The following is a 21,818-nucleotide window of genomic DNA, read 5'->3' as shown; positions in this document are numbered from 1 at the left end:
TTTCATGAAAGAGCCTCGTCAGGCCGAGGTGTACGTTCCGTTCCTGATGTGATGATTTCTGTTTTCATATCGCAAACGTCGTGGAAGTTTTTGTGAACTAGGTTTTCTGTGTCTATCGGAATAGTTTGTGGGCTTTCCCCATGTGCATTCTGTTCTTGGATAGATTGATTTTGTAGGGTAGCCACCCTTGCATTTCCGGAGTAACTGTCGGTTGCGCACAGTGTGCTAAGCTTTGGTTGTGCTTCTGGATGGCGTCTGGTAATATTGTGTTGAGGCATGTGACACTTTTGTGACGGATATGTGTGTGCCATTTTCCTTATGATGTGCTTGTTTTGGATGTTGGCATCAGGCTGGTCTGATTTTTTGGAAGGGTTTGTGAATCACGGATTTTAATTATCTTTTCCATGGGAGTTCTCACCGGTGGAGCCATCTGGACCTGGACTTTTCTTCATGGCTGTTTGGTTTGTTTGTTTTGGTTTCCCTGCTACTACAGTCTCTTTGCAGATTATAAGTGTATTCAGAGTTTCTTGTTTCACTGTATCCAGTTTTAGTGGTTTGCATCTTTCTGTGAGTCAATCCACTCTATCTAGGTTGACCAAATCCTTGTGGCATGGTTTTTCCATAGTGCTTTTGGATCATTATTTTGGAAGGTTGGTAGCAATGTCCTCTCTGTCATTTCTTTTGTCAAGTCACTTGAGTCTGTTCTCCTTTTTTCCCCTGCTTCCTGTGGATAAACGTTTTGTCAGGTTGACTGAGTTTTCTTTTTTTTTTTTAACTATTATTTAATGAATATAAATTTCCAAAGTACAGCTTATGGATTACTATGGCTCCCCCCCAGAACATCCCTCCCACCCGCAACCCTACCTTCTTCCGCTCCCTCTCCCCTTCCATTCACATCAAGATTCATTTTCAGTTCTCTTTATATAAAGATTTCAACAGTTTGCACCCACATAGAAACACAAAGTGAAAAATACTGTTTGAGTACTAGTTATAGCATTAAATCACAATGTACAACGCATTAAGGACAGAGATCCTACATGAGGAGTAAGTGCATAGTGACTCCTGTTGTTGACTTTTCAAATTGACACTCCTATTTATGGCATCAGTAATCACCCTAGGCTCTTGTCATGAGTTGCCAAGGCTATGGAAGCCTTTTGAGTTCACCGACTCTGATCATATTTAGGCAAGGTCATAGTCAAAGTGGAGGTTCTCTCCTCCCTTCAGAGAAAGGTACCTCCTTCTTTGAAGACCTGTTCTTTCCACTGGGATCTCACTCGTGGAGATCTTTCATTGAGGTTGTTGTTGTTGTTGTGTGTTTGTGTTTTTTTTTTTTTTTTTTTTTTTTTTTTTTTTTTTTTTGCCAGAGTGTCTTGGCTTTCCATGCCTGAAATACTCTCATGGGCTTTTCAGCCGAATCTGAATGCCTTTAGGGCTGATTCTGAGGCCAGAGTGCTGTTTAGGACATCTGTCATTCTATGAGTCTGCTGTGTATCTGGCTTCCCATGTTGGATCGTTCTCTCCCTTTTTTATTCTATCAGTTAGTATTTGCAGGCACTAGTCTTGTTTATGTGCTCCCTTTGTCTCTTAGTCCTATCATTATGATCAATTGTGAGCAGAAATTGATTACTTGGACTAGTGAGATGGCATTGGAAGTCCTTTCTCAGCCATCCCATTGTCTGTGTATACAAATAGGCTGCTGATGTTCTCTCCTGCCACTTTACCACACTCTACTCTGAGTTTCAATAGTCTCTTAGTGGAGTCTTTTGTCCCCACGTGTACATATTCCTTCCAGGTAGATAACCATTACACTCCACCACATTTCAGGTCCAGGATTGTCTAGTGATTTCACCCTTTACTTATAATTCAGGGGCAACAAGTTGTCCTTTGTAGACTTGGGAAGATGTCAACTCTCACTCTTGCTTAAATAGTCCCAGATTCAGAAAAGTCTACTGTTTGTTTAAGCTTTCCTACAAATGTCCTGTCATCCACGTGTGCGAGGGTGTGGACACTTGCAGACACATGCACATATGTAGCCACACCCCCACACACTCCTAGATGTCATTTTTCTTCAACAAGAAGTGATGACTCCATGCCAGCATAATTGAAGATTCATGCAGGTTTTGATTGGGCCGAGCTTCTTGGGCTGCGTCTTTTCCCACAGATCCTGGAGCTTAGCCTGGGCACAGGGAGAAGCCAGTAAGTACAGGAAGAGCTGAGTCGTCTCTGTGTTGTCATGCAGTGCTACTCGGTGTTAAGATGCTGACACCACTTTTCTCAGGGGGAGAATGAGTGACGTGCGCCCCACAGTTGACTTCTGTTTCTCCTGTTCCCTCTGGCAGCACGTCCCTCTGTGGGATTTTGAGAAGGTGCTTTCCTCATTCTGTCTGGCAGCACAGAAACAAACAGGAAGGGCCTCCTTTGAGGCAGGGCCTGGTCTTGAATCTGGTGCCCACAGCTGTGTGTTATCCATAAAGGCTTTGGTTTTTTGGCATCAGATGGTCCCAGAGTGTGGCACTGCCTGTAACTTGCTCACATCATGTAAGGCACAGAGTTTCCTACAGCATAAGCTGAGTGTTCGGTGTCTGTCAGAGTGTCCTCATTTTGGCCTCCCAGGGTTCTGTGTGTGAGACCTGGAGCGTCACTGACATTCTGACCTTGTGCCGGGGTAGATCGTATGCTGGGTTGCTGCTAGTGACCAGCTGCCTGACTTGGCTTGAGCCATTTGACTGCTGGAGGCTTAATGTGCTCCCTGATACTCACTGGGATCCAGTCTTCCCCTCATGCAGTAATTCCAGAATGAGTAATTCCCCAGAGTGTCTGAAGAGTGATTGCTGTGTTACCACCCCTGTGAGTGGGGACAAGAGCTGAGGTTTGCTGCCCTGGTCTGCTGGTGCCTGGGAGACATCAGATCTACATATTTTTCTATCTATCTATCTATCTATCTATCTATCTATCTTTCTATCTATCAACTATATATCTTACAAGAATTTCATTTATTTACTTTAGAGCCCGAGTTACAAAGATAGGGGAAAGACAAAGAAAGAGATTTTCTGCTGGATCACTTCCCAAATGGCTGTAATGGCCAGGGCTTGGCCAGGTTGAAGCCAGGAACCTGGAACTCCATCCCGGTTTCCCATGTGGTGCAGGGGACCAAGCATGTAGGCCATCCTCTCCTGCTTTCCCCTGTGCATTAGCAGGGAGCTAGATTGGCAGAGGAGCAGCCAGGACTTGAGCTGGTAGCCATATGGGATGCCTGTACTGCAGGCAACAGCTTTAACCACTATGCCACAGGGCCGGCCCCTAGAACTCTTTTTTTAAGAAAAAAAAATTTATTTTATTTTATTTATTTGAAAGGCAGAGTGAGAGAGAAATATTTCATCTGCTGGTTCACTCTCCAGAGGGTCACGACGGCGAGAACTGAACCAAACTGAAGCCAGGAGCCAGCTGCTTCTTCTGGGTCTCCTCTATGGGTGGCAGGTCCCCAAGCACTTGGGCCGTCCTTTGCTGCTTTGCCAGAAGTGGAACAGCTGGGACTCTAACGGGTGCCTATATGAGATACTGACGTCGCTGGTGGAGGCTTAGCCTGCCCTGCCACAGCGCCGGCCCCCACCTTTCTTGAACATTTTAAAATCGTTTTCCTCTACTCAGTTTCTTAGCCTACATTCAGAGGCTCCCTGCCCACATTTCTCCCTCTGTTCTCCCCTGGTGCCCACTGTGCTTCGGGGACTGTGAACTGTGTCCTCATGTGGCTGAGGATGTGGTGCCGAGGCTGTGGAGGGCCAGGTGCAGCATGTCCTGTGCAAGCAGAGGGACAGGGCGGGGCTGTCCAGGGAGGGGTTTTGCGCTCCACTCCCCTTCCCCACCATTACTGCGTCTGCCTGTTCGGGTGTCTGTCCTTTGCCATCAGCTGTTCATCTTTTGCTGGGTGAGCCCACAGTGAGTGCCTCCCACTGCTGGTGATGCCTGTGCCCTGGAGACTGCAGGATGAGTCGGATCCACCTCTGTGCCACTAGGCTCCATGGCCTCTGCACTCACTGCTTGCTGGGCTCCACTCATTCCTGGCTGTCCTCTGTGCATGTCCAGTTCTGTCCTCTCCACAGACCAGGCCATGTGTCCCCTCCCGAATGCTTAGCTTCCCCATCCAGCGGAATGAATTCCACCTCTCCAACCTCACATGCTTGTCCTCTGTTGCAGAGTTGCTCAGCTCACTTGGCAACAGTTGAGCGTATGTGCACCACGTTTACATGCCAGTCGCCACACCAGGCATGTGCTTAGGACATAAACACTGCTGGGGGACTCCCGGTGGGGTGTAGGAGTCAGACCTGCTCACCTAATGGAATGGAGCTCTTGTTATACATCCTGTGATTTCCTGCTCCACGCCACTTGCCACAGTGATTGGATTTCTGGGTGTGTCTCCTAGGAGGACCTGGAAACTCCTGAGTGACTAAGAGCCCTCCAGCCTGGTGGCCCACTGTGTGCCAGATGGCAGTGGCTTTCTTCCCAGGGTCATGATGGAGAAGTTTGATCTCAAGAGAAAGTGGAAGGCCTTTAGGCGCACACTGTGGGGCTTGCTAAGTTCCGCTGGTTGGGAGTACAGATGGGAGCTAAGTGAGCAGGGCAGAAGGGGAGGAGAACGCAGGATGCCTGGCCCTGCAGTTTGGAGACCACTGGATGCAGATTTCCAGGCAGTTATCCCGGGATCTCGGTGCACCACATCACGAAAAGAATTATACTTGAAAGAATGGCACCGTTTCACAGGCTTGCGGTCAGGGTTGGACCACAGAGTGCTGGATGCTGTGTGGACTTGGTGCCCTCCCTAAGATGGGATGGGGAGCAGAGCCCATGCAGAATTCAGGGGGAAAATATATACACCGATCTTAGCAGGTACCTGCTCACAGGAGCACACCGACACCAGCTGCCTGGCTCTTGGTGTTTCGGTGGCAGCACTTAGCACTGAGCCCACATTTGCCGCCTGCTCCTCCCGTTCCTTTGGGGTTCTGGTTGGCAGGTGCCTCCTGCAGGTCATCTATACTCAGGGTTGATGTTCCTCCCACCTCCCTTCTCTGCCACACACCACCGCCTCTCGTTCCCCCTGCCCCTAGGGCTGTGTGGCCTCAGCCCCAGAGTTCATCTCTCCAGTGAAGCACTTTTGAGGAAGGAAAAGCCCTCTGGACAGGCGAGGAGAGTGCTGTAGCTGGTTGTAACATGTAGCTCTCTGTCCCACTAGTTATGGACTTCTGATAGGCTAGATGGGCAGCCGCCAAGTCTGGGACCCAGCAGTTCAAGCCACTGGGCAATGAGTCTTCCTTTAGTTCTGTGCCCCCAGATGTGGGCAGTGAATTCAGCAGGCAGTTACTGTCCCCGTTCTCTATGATGCAGTGGTGGTGATACTTACACATTACTCAGATTCATGGGAGCCTCATCTCCATCTGGTCTATGTTGGGGGCTTCCACTGTGCAGTCAGGGACCTGTCCCCTGACCCCTCTCGAGGGCAGGGTCACGTCTTCCTGGTTTCCTTGTCCTCAGAACCTTGCCTCGTGCCTGCCATGAGGCTTCTCGGTGCAGTGCAATGAGCTCCTAGCACATGTGAAACGGGCAGTGTGGAACGTGAGAAGCACACCTCACTGGGGCCCGGGCTTTCTCATCCATCATCCCAGCAGTTTCTGGGTGCCGTGTTGTTGTGCTAAGTCTTCGCCTTGCTTCGTGTTACCATCATGCGGACTCCATTACCACCTCCTCTGAGGACAGGGCATCTTGGCTGACAGAGGACTCACAGCTTTCCCTGTCCTAAGAGTTGCTGAAGAGCAAAGCTGGGCTTAACACTCAGGTTGGCAGACACCAGAGCTCCCATACTTGAGTGTTCTGTGTTGTTTTCTGCATGCCCTCCATGAAGTTCCCTTGTACACAGCCTCCACTTTGGAGTTCACTCCGTCTCTGTTCAGGGCCTCAGATAGGCAGGAGGAGGTCATTGCCATGCAGACTCCTGGTTCAATGACTTCCCAGCTGCTTGGCTTTGGGCAAATTGCTGGAACTCTCTGTGCTGTAATCAGCTCTTTTTTTTTTTATAAACAGAGTTAGACAGTGAGAGAGAGAGAGAGAGAGAGAGAGAGAGAGAGAGAGAGAGAGAAATGTCTTCCTTTTTCCGTTGGTTCACTCCCCAAGTGGCCAATATGGCAGGCACATTGTGCCGATCCGAAGCCAGGAGCCAGGTGCTTCCTCCTGGTCTCTCATGGGGGTGCAGGGCACAAGGACCTGGGCTATGCTCCACTGCACTCTCGGGCCACAGCAGAGAGCTGGACTGGAAGAGGAGCAACCGGGACAGAATCCTGCGCCCCAACCAGGACTGGAATTCGGGTGCTGGTGCCGCAGGTGGAGGATTAGCCTAGTCAGCCAGGGCGCCGACCTGATTATCAGTTCTTTTATGACTTGGGATGGAGAGTCTTTGTTGGGAAGCTGCTCACTAGGCAGTTGCTCCAATTCCTGCCCTGCTTACCTGGGGCTGTTCCTGCTGGATGGTCCCTCCGGATGGTCCCTGCCTTGCCAAGTGAGCACAGTAGTGGTGTGGAGGGGCAGAGCTCACTTAATTAGTGTATGTGGGTTAGTTTTTCCTTAGCCTAGCCAAACTCTTTGTAGGCATCTGATTGCCTGCCAGTGGGCACGGCTGCCACAGAGTTAAGCCATTGCCCCAGGGAAGTTTATTCAGCTGGCTTAGATGAACCTGGGACGTGGGGACACACAGTCCCTGTGATTTGCTGCCCCTGTCACCAGGAAACATTAGTGCCCTGCTGTAGCGTGGGGCACCATGAGGGCATCTGCATTGGCTCAGCACCCACCTCTCTCTGTTGGGTGGGCCACAGGCCTTGGTGTGGTTTGTCTTGCAAGTGGATGTGCTAGTGGATGTTCTAGTCTGGGTTGTGTTCGAAGCACTTGGCTTCCTTTACCTTGTTGACATGGCATGACAGCCCATCTTACAGATGGCTAAACTGACAGACACAGAAGTTTGGTGGCTCACGTAGGACACGCAGGCAGGTCTGGCAGGTGAGCCCAGGTGCCCTGTCCTGAAGAAGGTGCTCCTAACCCTCACGGTGCCTGCCTCTCCAGGCATGTGCTGGGTCTCAGTGCTGGAGGCTGGTGCCTTCCATTGACTGATTGATTGGTAGGAGGATAAGTCCCTTGGATATAGTGTCCTGCTTGTCAGGGTGTGGAAGGGTTGTGTGTATGTGTGTGGGAGACAAGGCCCACAAGAACGGAGCCCTGAATGGGGCCCTGGAGGACAGTTGGGACCCAACTGTGGAGACCTTGGGCCTGGCCCTCTCCACAGAGGCAGCAGGCTGTGCTGGTGGAGGAAAGCTGGCAGCATGTGGGTCTGGAGTGCCCTCCTGAGGCGCCTCAGTGTGTGCGCTCCTCCCACTGCAGGTGCACTAGCTCAGGCACTGCCAATTCTTCCTGTCCACCCCCGGCTGTGTGAACCTGGCAGCTGACACAGTGGCTGCTGTTTACAGACTGGGCTCATAGAAACAGCTTGGAGAGGATGTTGGGAGGTGAAGGTTTTGCAAGGCTTGGTGACTTGTCTGACATGGGCTGTGCTTAGGAAGGGGGTGGCTGCTGGTGTGGCTCATGCACAGGCCATGGAGGCAGTCAGCTTGCATTTCCTGTGTTCTTGGGGCCTTGGAACTGGCCCCAGTAAGCAGGCCCATTTGGCTCTCTGTCACCTGGCATGTCTTACCTGTTCCATTCCTGAATGGATTGACTGGGCTAATAAGCAAATAGTGGAGTTCATTAAAATCCACGTAATAGGTCTGTAGACTTCCTAGGTCGCTGGAGGGTCTCGGTCCCATCCGTGGTGCGGGAGGAATGGCATAACTTCTGACTGGAGTTGGTACAGCACCCAGAGCAGGTGTCCCAGGGTAGTTTGGACCTCCGGGCTGCGGTGCAAACTGGAGAGTAGGAACACACACAAGGCTTCAGCAATCTTTGTGGCTAGGGCGGTGCTGTGCCTACTAAGGAGAACTGCTGTGAATGTCAAAAGTCCCCACGTGCTGCAGCTACACAGGAGGCAGACCACAAAGCCAGTGTGTGAAGGCGGTGTTGAGCGTGACATCTGTTAAGCACATACCAAGATCGTGCTGGACACAGCACAAGTCCAGAATCCTCCTCCTCCTAACCATCACTGGATTCTCCTCCTCCCCTCAAGTCTCTCTGGGAAGGTTTCCTGGTGCTGCATACCTGGACGCTGGGCTCTGCAGTGCACTGCCCGGGAGCCATGACCGACCCACCCTTCATGGGATCGGTGTGTGTGTGTCGTTCTGCTGGCTTGCCACACACTGGACCTCACTGCTCAGGGCTGTGCAGCATCTGTGCTTGCCCCTGTGAGCAGGAGGGCAGTGGGGCTGGGAGCTTCTCAGTGGAGCAGAGTTGGAAGGGGACCTTGTGGCGCAGCCATTGGAGGTTGTCAGTTTTCCCAGGTGTGCTGGCTGCAGAGAATACTGGGCCTTGGTTGGCTGTCTCACAGCTCACTCCCAGTTGCTAATGAAGGAGGGATGGCTGCTTCCCAGGCCACACTGGGTGTCCCCTGTGTCTCTTCCTGTGCTTCCATAGGGTGCCTTGCTCTCTGTGATGATGACCCCCGGCCCCATTCTCTGCAGAGGTCACCTTGTGCAGCTTATGCACCAGCCCCTGATGCAGTGATGATGACCCCCGGCCCCGTTCTCTGCAGAGGTCACTGTGGGCAGCCTCTGCACCAGCCCCCGATGCAGTGGTCGTCCCCCTATGCTGTCTGTGGACAAAGCTCGGCTCTGAGGATTTACCATTCTGCACGGTGCTCCAGGCCCAAGGCTGCTTCCTCGCCGGCCCTGCCTGAGGCTCTGCTCTTAGCTGTGTGTTTCTGATTCTGGATTTCTTTCTCTGAAGCGGTGTCCCTGCTTAACGTGGGTCTGATTCCCTCACAGAAGTACAATGCAGAAAATGTTCATGGTGGGGAAACTTAGCTTCACTTGCCAGAGCCACAGGCCTTCATTTTGTCTGCAGGTCCCACGGCTCCCCAGGAGGGATGGTGGCCTGGCGGGGGGCCCGTGCCCGAGCATGACGCATTCTCCCTCCCCTTTGTGCCTCACGGCCTCTTCTGATTCAGGACTTTTCCTGGGACTTTTTGCTCTCTGACATCTTGAATGCTTGTCGTCTTTGTTTTGAGCGTGTGCCATAATTTCCCAGCTGGGTTGGTGTCAGTCTCATTGTGCCTCTGCTCTGCTATCACCATCAACATCACTATTGTTGTTATCATTGCAGAGAAACTGTACTGTATGGCGACTTCCTGAGCTGGAAGCTGGAAGAAACCGTCACCCAGTTTCCCCTGCAGCCTGGGCAGGCAGCCACCTTCACTGTCACCGTGAAAGTGAGCCTGGACTTCTCCTGCCAGGAGGGTCTCCTGCAGGACCTGAGTGACGGTAAGCGGCTTCCTCATTCCCGAGAGTTCACCTGCTCCCAGGTGTGTGTTGTAGTCAGATATCTGTGGCACCTTCCTCCGGCCATGTGACTCGCCCATCTGAGACCTCGCCCCGGCACTTTGTTAGCAGTGTGGTTTACTGCAGGCACATTTTAGAGAGAATTTCTCAATTCCCACTCTTGACTGTCTTGTCCAGATTTGCTAGGGAGTGGAATGATGTGATTTTTCCCCCGAAGTGTACCTGCTGTGGTGGTGGGACACACAGTGGTGATGATGGAGTTCTCCCATCTGGTGATGTCAGTAAGGAGCTGGAGCTGGGGGCATGGGAATTGTATCTGTTGCAGCACCAGGCCTGGCCATGTGGCGACGTGAGTTCACGGGTCAGCTGTGTCAGGTTGTCACATGCTCTTCTAGAGGTCTTGGGGGTGTGTTAGTCAGCTCAGGCTGCTGTAACCAACCCCACACCTGGCCTGGCCTGACCACAGGCAGGGATTTTCTGACAGTTCTCAGCATTGCAAGTCAACCCAGGTACTAGCATGGTTGGTTTTCTGGTGAGGGCCGCCATCTCCTTGCTGTATTCTCATGGGGTGGAGACAGCTCAGCTCTCTGGTATTTCTTTCCCTTCCCTTTTTTGTGTTTTAAGATTTATTTATTTAGTTGAAGGGCAGTTATGGGTGTGGGGTTCGGGAGACACACACAGGGATGCTTGTGCACACACACACACGCACACAAACATACAGAGAGGGAGAGAAGAAAGATCTTGCATCTGTTGGTTCACTCCTCAAGTAGCACAATGGCTGGGACTGTGCCTGGCAGAAGTCAGGAACCTGGAACACGATCTAGGTTTCCAGTGTGTGTCAGGGGCCCAAACTTGGGCCATCACTGCTCCTTTTCCAGGCACGTTAGCAGAGAACTGGATCAGAAGTGGAGTAGCCAAGACTTGAACAAGTGCTCACATGCTGTGCTGGGGACACAGGTGGTGACTTAACCACTTGTGCTGTAACACCAGCCCCAGTAAGAACATTTCAATCCTGTGTTTTAAGGACTTTGGAGTCCTCATATACAGTGTGTGACTTTCGTCTCCATGAACATGCTGTAAATAACAGACCCTCCTGTGGGTGTTTTGGGTCCGGGTATTCCTGGGTGCGCTGCAGCTGCCATTCATTATCTGTTCACCTGCCAAGGGGCATTCATGCATCTCCATTGTCTTGGCTGTGGTGAGTAATGCTGCAGTGGACATGTGAGTGCAGATATGGCTCTGCCATATAGATATATGTATTTGTGTATATACCACATACACACAATACATTCACATGTAATATCGCATACATGTACACATGCACACCACACATATACATGTCACATACAAATATCACACACAATACATGCATGTACATATACACCTTACATGCACATGTACATAAATCCAGACGTGGGCTGGTGGGGTGGTGGGAGAGTTTGAGTTGTTTTTGCTTTTAGGGACCCTCCATGCTGTTTTCAACATGCTGTACTGACTGACGTTCCCTTGAGAAGTGTGCCTGTGGCCTGGGTCTTTTGGTAATAGGCAGTCTGGTGGAGTGACTTACATGGTTTTATTTTTATTTATCTATTTTGAAGATTTATATGTTAATTGAAAGTTAGGGTTGGAATTGAAAGGGAGGGACAGAGAGAGGGCTCTTTCATCTGTCTGTTTGCTCCCCAGATGGCCGCAATGGCCAGAGCTGTGCCAGGCCAAAGCCAGGAGCCAGGAGCTCCTGGATGCAGGGTCCCATACACGTGGGCTGTCCTCACTGCTTTTCCCAGGTGATTAACAGAGAGCTGGATTGGAAGTGAAGTGAGTGGGACAAAAACCAGTACCCGTGTGGGATGTCAGCGTCTCAGGTGGCAGCTTACCCACCGTGTCACAACACTGGCCTCTCTGTTGTGATTTTAATTTGCATTTCTCTGATAATTGGCGATGGTTACTTGTATGTCTTCTTTCGAGAAATGTCCATTCAGGCGCTGTTTGTTTTCTTGTTACTGATTCATTTGAGTTCTTTGTATTAAGATACTAGCCCCTCAGCTGATAAATGATTTCTAGTATGCTCTCTCAGTGTGTGGGTCGGTTCTCTACTGAGAGAACTGTAGCTTGTTTCCTTTGCTTGGAGAAGGATTTTCTTGTATGCAATCTCATATGTTTATGTTTGTTTTTGTCGCCCACGCCTTTGGGGTAACATCCAAGAAATTACTATTCAGACCAATTCCATGGACCTTTCTCTCTGCTTTTCTCTAGTCATTTTAGAGTTTTGGGTCTTATGAGTAAGAATTTATTTATTTATTTATTTACTTCTTGGGATATGTGTGTATGTGTGTGTGAATGTGTACCTATATAGATATCAAGTCTCTAGCACAAACCACTACCACAGGCATTTAATTTTAATTTATTTTCATCTTACTTGAAAGGCAAAGGAGGTTGAGAGAGGGAAAGAGGGAGAGGGAGAGGGGGAGGGGTGGATGGGAGGAGGGGAGGGTAGGAGAGCAGAGGAGAGGAGAGGAGAGAAGAGAAGAGGGATCTCCCATTTTCTAGTTCACTCCCACAATGCCCAAAATGGCCCCAGGCTGAAACTAGGAATCAGGAACTCAATCCAGGTCTCTGACATTGGTGGCAAGAACCCAGTTATTTGAGCCATCACCACTGCTTCCCAGGATCTGCCCTGGCAGGAAGCTGGAGTCAGGAGCGCGAACCCTGATGTGTGGCATGGGTGTCCTAAGCATTAGACCAGATGCCATCGTCTAGAAGGTGTGTGGCACAAGGACCCTGTCTCGTTCTGTCCTGTGTTCCCAGTGTTTTGGCTGTGACAGGCAAAGGGCTTTGTGTGTTGTGGTGTGGATCATGAATGGGGACACTTTCTCCTGCTACTCCCCTGAGTGTGTGGGTTCTGAGTTGTGTTCCTGTTCTTTCCTTTTTTTTTCTGACGAGCAGAGTTAGACAGTGAGAGAGAGAGAGACAGAGAGAAAGGTTCTCCCTCCGTTGGTTCACTCCCCAAATGGTCACCATGGCTGGCAGGCTGTGCCGATCCGAAGCCAGGACCCAGGTGCCTTCCCCGGTCTTCCATGTGGGTGCAGGGCCCAAGCACTTGGGCCATCCTCCACTGCCCTCCCGGGCCACAGCAGAGAGCTGGACTGTAAGCGGAGCAACTGGTCAGAATCCGGTGCCCCAACCGGGACCAGAACCCAGGATAGCAGCGCCACAAGTGGAGGATCAGCCTAGTGAGCCACGGTGCCGGCTCCTGTTCTTTCTTGTGAGCATATTCCCCTCAGAATTGCCCCAGCTTCTCTGGGGAGTTGTTGAAGTTCTTAGAGTTCTGATCTGCGCTTCTGTGGCTCATCTCCTTGCCTGGCCGTTTCATCTGCTTTCCTGTAACAGGGAGCTTGTTGGGGTCTCTCCTGCAACTCCATGTTGGGCAGCTGGGGCTGCTGGAACAGATCACCACAGGACGAGTGGCTCAGGCAGCAGAAATTGCTTTCTCATGTCTGGAGACTGGGAAGGCCGAGACCACGGTGCTGGCAGAGTGGGTTTCCCGCTTGCTGTGTCCTCACTTGGAGGAGGCCGAGGGGAACTCTGGTGTTTCTACCTCTTCTTATCATGGGGAGACCCCACCCTCCTGAGCTTAGCCACCCTGGCCATCTCCCAAAGGCCTCACCTCCTCATGCCCTTGCCTTGTTTTCCAGGGCCTCAGGACATGGATTTTAGAGTGACAGTCAGTTCAGTCCATGGCAGCCTGCATAGAATTTGCTTTCTCTAAGCAGTGTTTGACGAACCATTGGGAAATTCCTTTGGCTCGTGCTGGTGCTTAAGAAAGCATTCTCTTTATGTTGTTCACAAGCAGGCTTAGCACTGGGCGCGTTAGCAACGGAGAAAGTCAAGGGGACGTCTTACCAGGCTTCAAGCATCAGATGCGGTGGATTTTCTCGGTTTGTGCAGTGCTCTGTGCCTCTGCCTTGGGTGTTCCTCTCTGTGGGCAGTGGGTAAACAGATCCTGACTTCTCCCTCATAAGGGAGTTGGGCATAATGATTGTGCCCAGGCCCGGGGTCCTAGGCAGGCTCGGCAGTCAGACTGCCAGTGGGGATTGTTTGTGAGCAGCGGGGGGCAGTACCATGTAATGTCGTTCCCTAGGAACAGCAGAGAAGCTTCCAGTGGACCTCTGAGCTGTGTGGGTTCTGGTGGCACCTTCAGTGCTCGATGCTGACCTGCTTGGTGGTGTTGTAGCCATGGCGTCTGTCATGGGAAAGGCTCAGGCATTCCCTCTGCCATCCTAAGTGGAGAACAAAGTGGCAGATTGTGGCTCACATATGGGAACACCTTCCTCTGTCTTTAGAAATAAAAGCAAATCAGAAGTAGCATGCTGGATACCCTGTGGTTTGTATATGCTATGAGGGAGCCACACACATACGTGGTACAGGACATGTGTGTGTGTGTGTGTGATGCCCTCCTTGCTGACCATGGTTAACAGAAGTGCAATGCTGATTGTTTGCAGAGAAAAAGGCAGAACAGGCCAGTGTCATGGGAGAGCAAGGTGGACAGCCAAGGCCCTTGGGGATTTTGGTCCAGGCTGTGAATTATCACTTGCGGTTCCACCTGTGCAGTCAGGAGGCCACCATGAAGCCCTCGTCTAGGGACAGCGTCTGGCTCAGGGGCAGAGGCTCATCTGTGGCCTCCTGCAAGCAAGAGCTGACCCTACAGTGGCTCTCAGTCTGCCCCTCTCAGAAGCATTTTACTGGGGAGCACATGTGGGCCCCGTTTGCTCCTTGGGAAGAACTCACATGGCTCACAGGCTTCTGGAATGAGGTGTTGCCATGTGCAGCAGAGAACAGGCTGCTGGAATCCGCAGGTGCACGGGGGAGTCCATGGTGCCTTGTAGGAGGCTGTGCTGGGCTCTTTCTTCCTGTGATTCCTGTTCACTCTCACAACAACAAGTGCAACAGAGAGCAGGCTGCTGGATGTTGTGGGGGCCCGGAGGGAGGCCATGGTACTGGGCGTTGTTATGTGCCCTCTCCCACCAACAAGTACAGCAGAGAGCAGGCTGCTGGATGCCATGGATGTATGGGCGGAGTCCATGGTGCTGGGCTTCATTAGGTGCCCTCTCCCACCAACTCTGTAAGGTAGATAATTGTATTTCAATCACCGTTAGGTAGAAACAGTTGGAAAGACTGTTCTTGCTTAAAGATAGAAGAGAGAGAACAATCCAGTGCTATGCACTGTACTTTTTTTTATAAAGATTTATTTTATTTATTTGAAAGCCAGAGTTACAGAGAGAGGGAGAGACAGAGAGAGATATCGTCCATCCTCTGGTTCACTCCCTAGATGGCTACAATGGCCAGGGATGTGCTGATATGAAGCCAGGAGCTTCTTCCTGGTCTCCCAGGTAGGTACAGGGGCCCAAGGACTTGTGCCATCCTCCACTGCTTTCCTAGACCATAGCAGAGAGCTAGATTTTGAGAGCAGCAGCCGGGACTTCGCTGACACCCATATGTGATGCCGGCACTTCAGGCCATGGCTTTAACATGTTTTGCCACAGCGCCAGCCCATGCTGTCCTCAATCATAAAAGTTCTTAGAAAAATAGAATGAAAATAAACTTACTTGGTGCAAAAAATGGAAATCCAAGAATAGATGTTTTTCATAAAATTCACTTACCATGAATTTTCTGAAGACTCCTTGTACTCTAGATTAAAAGAAAAGGTTAAAGATATTTTTGGAACGATTGGAGAAATTTAATGTCTGCAGTACTCGACCTGATGTTAGTGTATAATCACAAATATACTGAGTGTGATTATCAAAGTAAAATCATAGAAAAATGTTTTTGTTCTTAGGAAACATGCAGGTGTAGTTACGGCTAAAAGAGCATCATGTCTTCATTTATTTGATATAGTTCAGGAGACATAGAGACTGTGAATGTGAAGTAAAGTGAATGTTGAATTGTTCCAAAATTGTAATTGTAGATAAAGAGTTGATGGATGGCTATTTGTACTCTTTTTCTATGAAATTTAAAAACGTTTATTCATTTTATTTCAGCGGAGGAAGGGAGATAGGGAGGGAAGGAGGGAGGGAGGGATAAAGAGAGGAGAGAAGCCTTCCACCTGCTGGTCCATTACCCAATTGGCTGCAGTGGGCGTAGCAGAGAGTATCTGAAGCCAGGAGCCAGGAGCCTTGCTGAGATCTCCTCATGGGTGCAGAGGCAAAAGGATTTGGGGCATCACCTGCTGCCTTCCCAGACCACAGCAGAGAGCTGCATTGGACGTGAGTGAAGCAGCCCTACTTGAACCAGCGCACATATGGGAAGCCGGCACTGCAGGTGGTGCCTTCACCAGCTACCTCACAGTGACTACCCTCCCGGAAGCCGTTCACCTTGGAATCCAGTTGTCTGCTTCTTGGTTGTGCTTCTGGATGGCGTCTGGTAATATTTTGTTGAGGCATGTGACACATTTGTGACGGATATGTGTGCGCCATTTTCCTTATGATGTGCTTGTGTTGGATGTTGGGATGAGGCTGGTCTGATGGAATGAAATGGAAGGCTTTTCCTCTTCATCTCCTGGTTTGCGAATCACGGATTTTAATTATCTTTTCCATGGGAGTTCTCACCGGTGGAGCCATCTGGACCTGGACTTTTCTTCATGGCTGTTTGGTTTGTTTGTTTTGGTTTCCCTGCTACTACAGTCTCTTTGCAGATTATAAGTGTATTCAGAGTTTCTTGTTTCACTGTATCCAGTTTTAGTGGTTTGCATCTTTCTGTGAGTCAATCCACTCTATCTAGCTTGACCAAATCCTTGTGGCGTGGTTTTTCCATAGTGCTTTTGGATCATTATTTTGGAAGGTTGGTAGCAATGTCCTCTCTGTCATTTCTTTTGTCAAGTCACTTGAGTCTGTTCTCCTTTTTTCCCTTGCTTCCTGTGGATAAACGTTTTGTCAGGTTGACTGAGTTTTCAAGCCCTGTAGCTTGGTCTCACTGAATGTCTGTTGTGGTATTTTCTATGCCGTTGGGTGGATTTCCGCTTGAATCTTTTTCCTCCTTCCAGTTTCTCAAGATATACTTTGCTGTTCCAGTGTTTGAAGGTAAAATTGGGTTCATGGATCCGATGTCTGTATTCTGTATAGCAATCCAGTTTCCCATGTGAAATTAGTCCTGTCAACATGGAAAACTGTATGGACGTACCCACAACTGGGAACATATTGAAGGAAAAGAAGTCATTGTGTAGACAGAGAGGATTTCACAGGCCTATGCTTACTGCAGTGTAGGATGCACAGTAGCCAGGCCATGCAGTCTGTATATGCATGTCATGGTGTCCATAGCCCATAATGTCTTTATTCATTCTCTGGATGATGGGCATTTTGGCTGATTGAACATCGTTGCTACTGTGCATTGAGCTGTAGTAAATATGCAGGCAGAGATCACTCTTTTTTCGTATGCTGATTTCATTTCCCTTGGGTATATTCCCAGGGGTAGAATGGCTGGCTCATATGGTATGTCTGTATACAGATTCCTGACTTATCTCCCTACTGTCTTCCACAGTGGCGGTACCAGTTTACATTCCCACCAGCAGTGGATGAGGGTGCCTTTCCCCCCACACCCTCAAGGCCGTTGTAGTATCGATTTGCATTTCCCTGATGGCTGGTGATCCTGAGCATTTCTGCATGTGTTTGCTGGCCATTTAGAATTCCTTTCTTTCAATATTTTGCCTGTTGAAGTCCCTTGCCTGTTTCTTGAGTGGGTGGGTGGTTTTTCTGGTGTTGAGTTTCTTGAAAGTTTCTGGCAGTTTATACTTTATCAGTTACATGCTTTGCAACTGTTAGTTTGCCTCTTCACTTTGCTGAGTGTCTCTTTGGCAGTGCAGAAGCTGCTCAATTTGTTATTGGTGTGTGTGTGTGTGTGTGTGTTTTTTTTTGGTGCCCTCTTCTACTTCATTCTTTAATGTTTTGTGATTCTTAGCTATTGAACATCCTTGGTTAAATTGATTCCAAGCTATTTTCTTTTCTTTGTAGCTATGTGAATGGGATTGGCCTTTGAAGTCCTTTCTCAGCCATGCCATTGTCTGTGTATACAAATAGGCTGCTGATGTTCTCTCCTGCCACTTTACCACACTCTGCTCTGAGTTTCGATAGTCTCTTAGTGGAGTCTTTTGGATCTCCTATATATGGAATTATGTCATCTGCAAATAGGGATAGAGGGCTTCCTCCCTCCCAATATGTAGCTAACATTGAGCAATGAGAGGAGAAAGTACCAACATGATAATGTGCATGCAGAAAATGTCCACAGTGACCTCAGATGCTTCCTTTCTGTATTCTATCTTGCTTTGTGGAAGACACGATTTGGCTTATTCCCAACATGATCCATACTTTAAAGGCAGGGCTAGACTGTGGAGGGCGGGGACTGGGAAGCAGAGCTGTGTTCCGGGGGGAGAACTCTGTAGATCACAGGTGTTTCAAGTCCTTGTGGGAGTGGGTACGTAAGCCTGAATGCGAAAATTCCAAAGATTTCCTCAGCACAAGTCAGAGATAATGCCACACAGAATGTTTGTAAGACAGAAGAGAATGACTGGGTACCAACATCTTTTCTAAGACCGAGTTAAACTCTTTTTCAAATTCTGGGTTAATCGGGTAGGTAATGCATGTAATACCAAATTCTAAAAAAATACTCTTGTAGTTGTCCTTGATGTGGTATTTATTTTACTTATAGCTATGTCTTCCTTTTTACATTGCTTTACTTTTCTTGAAGATCTTATTTATTTATTTATTTGACATTGAGAGTTACTCATGGAGGAGATGAGAGCGAGGCAGGCAGGGTGGGAGTAGTGGAGTGGAGAGGAGAGGAGAGGAGAGGAGAGGAGCGGTCATCCATCTGCTGGTCCATTACCCAATTGGCTGCAATGGGCGGAGCTGAGAGTATCTGAAGCCAGGAGCCTCGTCGGGATCTTCTCATAGGTGCAGAGGCACAAGGACTTGGGGCATCTTCTGCTGCCTTCCCAGACCACAGCAGAGAGCTGTGTCGGAAGTGAGTGGAGCAGCCATACTCGAACCGGCGCCCATATGGGATGCCAGCACTGCAGGTGGTGGTTTTACCGGCTACCTCACAGTGCCGACCCTCCCGGAAGCCATTCGCTGTGGGATCCAGCTATCTGCTAACACGCCTGGGAAAGCAGAGGGAGACGGCCCAAGGACTTAGGCCCCTGAACCCAGAATGGAGCGCCGGCTAAAGTCCCTGGCTTCTGTCCCAGTCCCGGCCTTTGTAGCCACCTCGGGGGTGAACCCCTAGATGGACAATCACTCAATGAGTGAGAGAGAGAGAGAGAGAGAGCCAGCTGACAATGCCCCCTGCACTGCTTCTCTCCTCAAGCGGCTGCAACGAACGGCCAGCGCTGGACCAGGCAGGAGGCAGGAGGCAGGAGGCAGGAGGCAGAAGGCAGGAGCTCCATTGAGGACTCCCACGAGGCAGGGAGCTGGGGTCCGGAGAACCTGGGCCATCAGCGTCCGCGTCCCTGGTCACAGCCTGGAGAGGCGGGACTGGAAGCGGCCTTTGGGCTTGGGATGCTGGATGCAGCAGTGTGCAGGTGCGTCCTGGGTTGCCATGGTGACGGCCCGTGGGGAGTGCGCCTGCGCCTGGCACTGTGACCCGGAAGTGCACCTGCACGCAGCCTGGCGCCAACTGCCCCGTGGGGCTCCGCTGGGAGTCAGCGCCGCGGGTCCTCTCCGGCTCCAGAGCCTGCACAAGCCGTGAGGAGAGGAGCCGTCCTCGACGCTGCTGGCCGAGCCTGAGGGAGAGCCAGCGTCCCCAGGGTCAGGCCGGATCAGGAGAGGCTGCGCGTCCGAGGCTTCCGTGCCGTTTCCCAGGCGCGTTGCTCTTCTTTGGCCCCTTCTGGAAGCAACGGCCTTCGCGGACAACAACTGACCCGGCAGCAGACCGGACCCCCTTGGAGGTGAGTGACGCGCGGCTGTTGCGGTTACCCGCTGGGCGTCTTGGCTGGCCGCGTGCTTGTTGCTCTTGGATCCCGAAGACGTGGGTGGGGTCGCGGTCGTGCTGTGCGGACGGTCTGGAAGGGTCCCCAGGGTGTGAGCCGCTGGGCGAGGGCAGAGGTGGCTCGTCTCCTCCTGGAACGGCTCCTTGTTCCCGTCTGTTTGCTTTTTGAGGGCCCAGCCGCCCTGCTCTAGACGTCAGAGACTGTTGATGGGAGGAAGGAGAGCGAAAGTGCGTGTCTGTTTCCTGGTCTAGGAGGCCAGTTTCGGGTTCCTCGCGTTGTTTGTGACGTTCGCGCTCTGTGGGTTTTTCACGAAAGAGCCTTGTCAGGCCGAGGTGTACGTTCCGTTCCTGATGTGATGATTTGTGTTTTCGTATCGCAAACGTCGTGGAAGTTTTTGTGAACTAGGTTTTCTGTGTCTATCGGGATAGTTTGTGGGCTTTCCCCATGTGTATTCTGTTCTGGGAATGATTGAGTTTGTAGGGTAGCCACCCTTGCATTTCCGGAGTAACTGTCAGTTGCGCACAGTGTGCTAAGCTTTGATTGTGCTGTTGTTGATTTTATTGAAAGTTTCTGGTAGTTGTTCCTTTATCAATTGCATGTGTTGCAGATTATTTCTCCCTTTCTGTTAGTAGCCTCTTCACATTGCTGAGTGTTTCTTCTGCAGCGCAGAAGCTTCTCTATTTGGTTTGTTGTTGTTGTCCTCTTCTATCCCTTTCTTTAATCCTCTGTGATTCTCAGATATTGAACATCCTTGGTTAAATTTATTCCAAGCCATTTTATTTATTCTGTAATTATGTGTACAGGATTGGTCTCAGAAGTTCTTTCTCAGCCATGACCTTGTCTGTGTATAAAAAGGCTGTTGATTTTCTATCCTGCCATTTTACCAACCTCTAGTCTGAGTTTCAATAGTGGAATCTTTTGGATCTGCTATATATAGAATCATGTCATCTGCAAATAGGGATAGTTGGACTTTCTCCCTCCCAATTTTTATCTAACATTGAGAAATGAATGAAAAAATACCAACATGATAACATGCTCATGGAAAAAGTTAGCAGTGACCTCAGATGCTATCTTTCTGCATTCTCTCTTGGTTTGTAGAAGGCATGATTTGTCCTGTTTCAAACTTGATCCATAGATTAAATGCAGGGGTAGACTGTGGAAGGTGGGTATTGGGAAGTATAGCTGTGTTCAGTGAAGAACTGTGTAGATCACAGGTGTTTCAAGTCCTTGTGTGAGTGGATACCTAAGTGTTGAATAAATAAATTACAAAGATTTCCTGGTGTGTAAGTCAGAGGTAAACCACACAGAATGTTTTAAGGAAGAAGACAATGAATGGTTACCTGAATGTTTTCTAAGATGGAGTTAAATACCTTTTCAAATTCTGTGTTAATAGGGTATTTAATGTGTATAGTCTCAAATTTGACATAAGCTCTAGTAGATGGCCTTGATGTAGTATTTTGTTTATAGCTACGTCTTCCTTTTTTAATTTTTTACTTCTTCTCAAATATCTTACTTAGTTATTTGAAATTCATAGTTACACACAGAGAGGATGAGATGCAGAGAGAGAGAAAGAGAGAGAGAGAGAGAGAGAGAGAGACAGACAGACAGGTTTTCCATCTGCTGGTCCACTCCCTAATTGGCTGCTATGGCTGCAGCAGAGCAAATCCAAAGCCGGGATCCAGGAGCCTCCCTGGGATCTCCTGCATGAGTGCAGGGGCCCAAGGACTTGGGCCATCTTGTACTGCTTTCCCAGACCACAGCAGAGATCTGCATCAGAGTGGAGCAGCCAGGACTCCAACCAGCGCCCATATGGGAAGCCGACACTGCAGGCGGTGGCTTTACCTGCTACCTCACCATGCCAGGCCCTCCCAGAAGCCATTCCCCGTGTGATTCAGCTGGCTGCTAACATGCCTTGGAAAGCAGATGGAGATGGTCCAAGGTCTTAGGCTCCTGAACCCAGAATGGATCACCAGATAAAGTCCCTGGCTCCTCTTCCCTGACCTTGAGCACTGAGAGGAACTGGAATGCTGCTGTGTGACAGAGGCCCCCTGCAATTTCTGTGAGCTGTACTGAGTCCCCACGACTCTGCTTGATGTTTCTTTGGTACCACACTTTCAGAACTGTACTGGCAAATGACTCAGGGGAGAAGGCTGTTCCTGCTCTGTTGCTGCCCTGAGCTTGCAATCAAGGTCCACACAAGGCCGATGATAGAAATGTTGCATCCAGAACAGCCCCCTTATAACTAAGGTGACCTCCAGGCCCCACAAATGGATCTTGGATCAGAGGTCAAGACTTTCTGTGCAACTTGAACATTTCCTGCCTTGGGAAGTTCACTGCCCCCACCCCCAAGACATGTTCTGAGCTGCTTGGTCCTAGGTGTAGAG

General features: G+C 50.0%; 1 long non-coding RNA gene and 1 pseudogene across 2 annotated transcripts in view; one reads left to right on the top strand and one right to left on the bottom strand.

The window, feature by feature from the left end:
• The window catches only part of ORYCUNV1R-PS1575 (vomeronasal 1 receptor oryCunV1R-ps1575 pseudogene), a 1,374,299-nt pseudogene that overhangs the window by 240,914 nt on the left and 1,111,567 nt on the right, over nucleotides 1-21,818 (bottom strand).
• LOC138847139 (uncharacterized) overlaps nucleotides 9,229-21,818 on the top strand; it is a 75,636-nt gene continuing 63,046 nt past the window's right edge. The window contains exon 1 of one of the 2 annotated variants that reach the window (XR_011384782.1): nucleotides 9,229-9,443. This is a non-coding gene — a long non-coding RNA (uncharacterized lncRNA). The remainder of the gene's footprint in view (nucleotides 9,444-21,818) is intronic. The other variant, XR_011384781.1, reaches the window with a different exon arrangement.

Source organism: Oryctolagus cuniculus, chromosome 19 (genome assembly GCF_964237555.1).
Source record: "Oryctolagus cuniculus chromosome 19, mOryCun1.1, whole genome shotgun sequence".
Classification (NCBI taxonomy): domain Eukaryota; kingdom Metazoa; phylum Chordata; class Mammalia; order Lagomorpha; family Leporidae; genus Oryctolagus; species Oryctolagus cuniculus.
The sequence above is the reverse complement of the archived record's forward strand: the minus strand, read 5'-3'. Positions and strand labels throughout refer to the sequence as shown.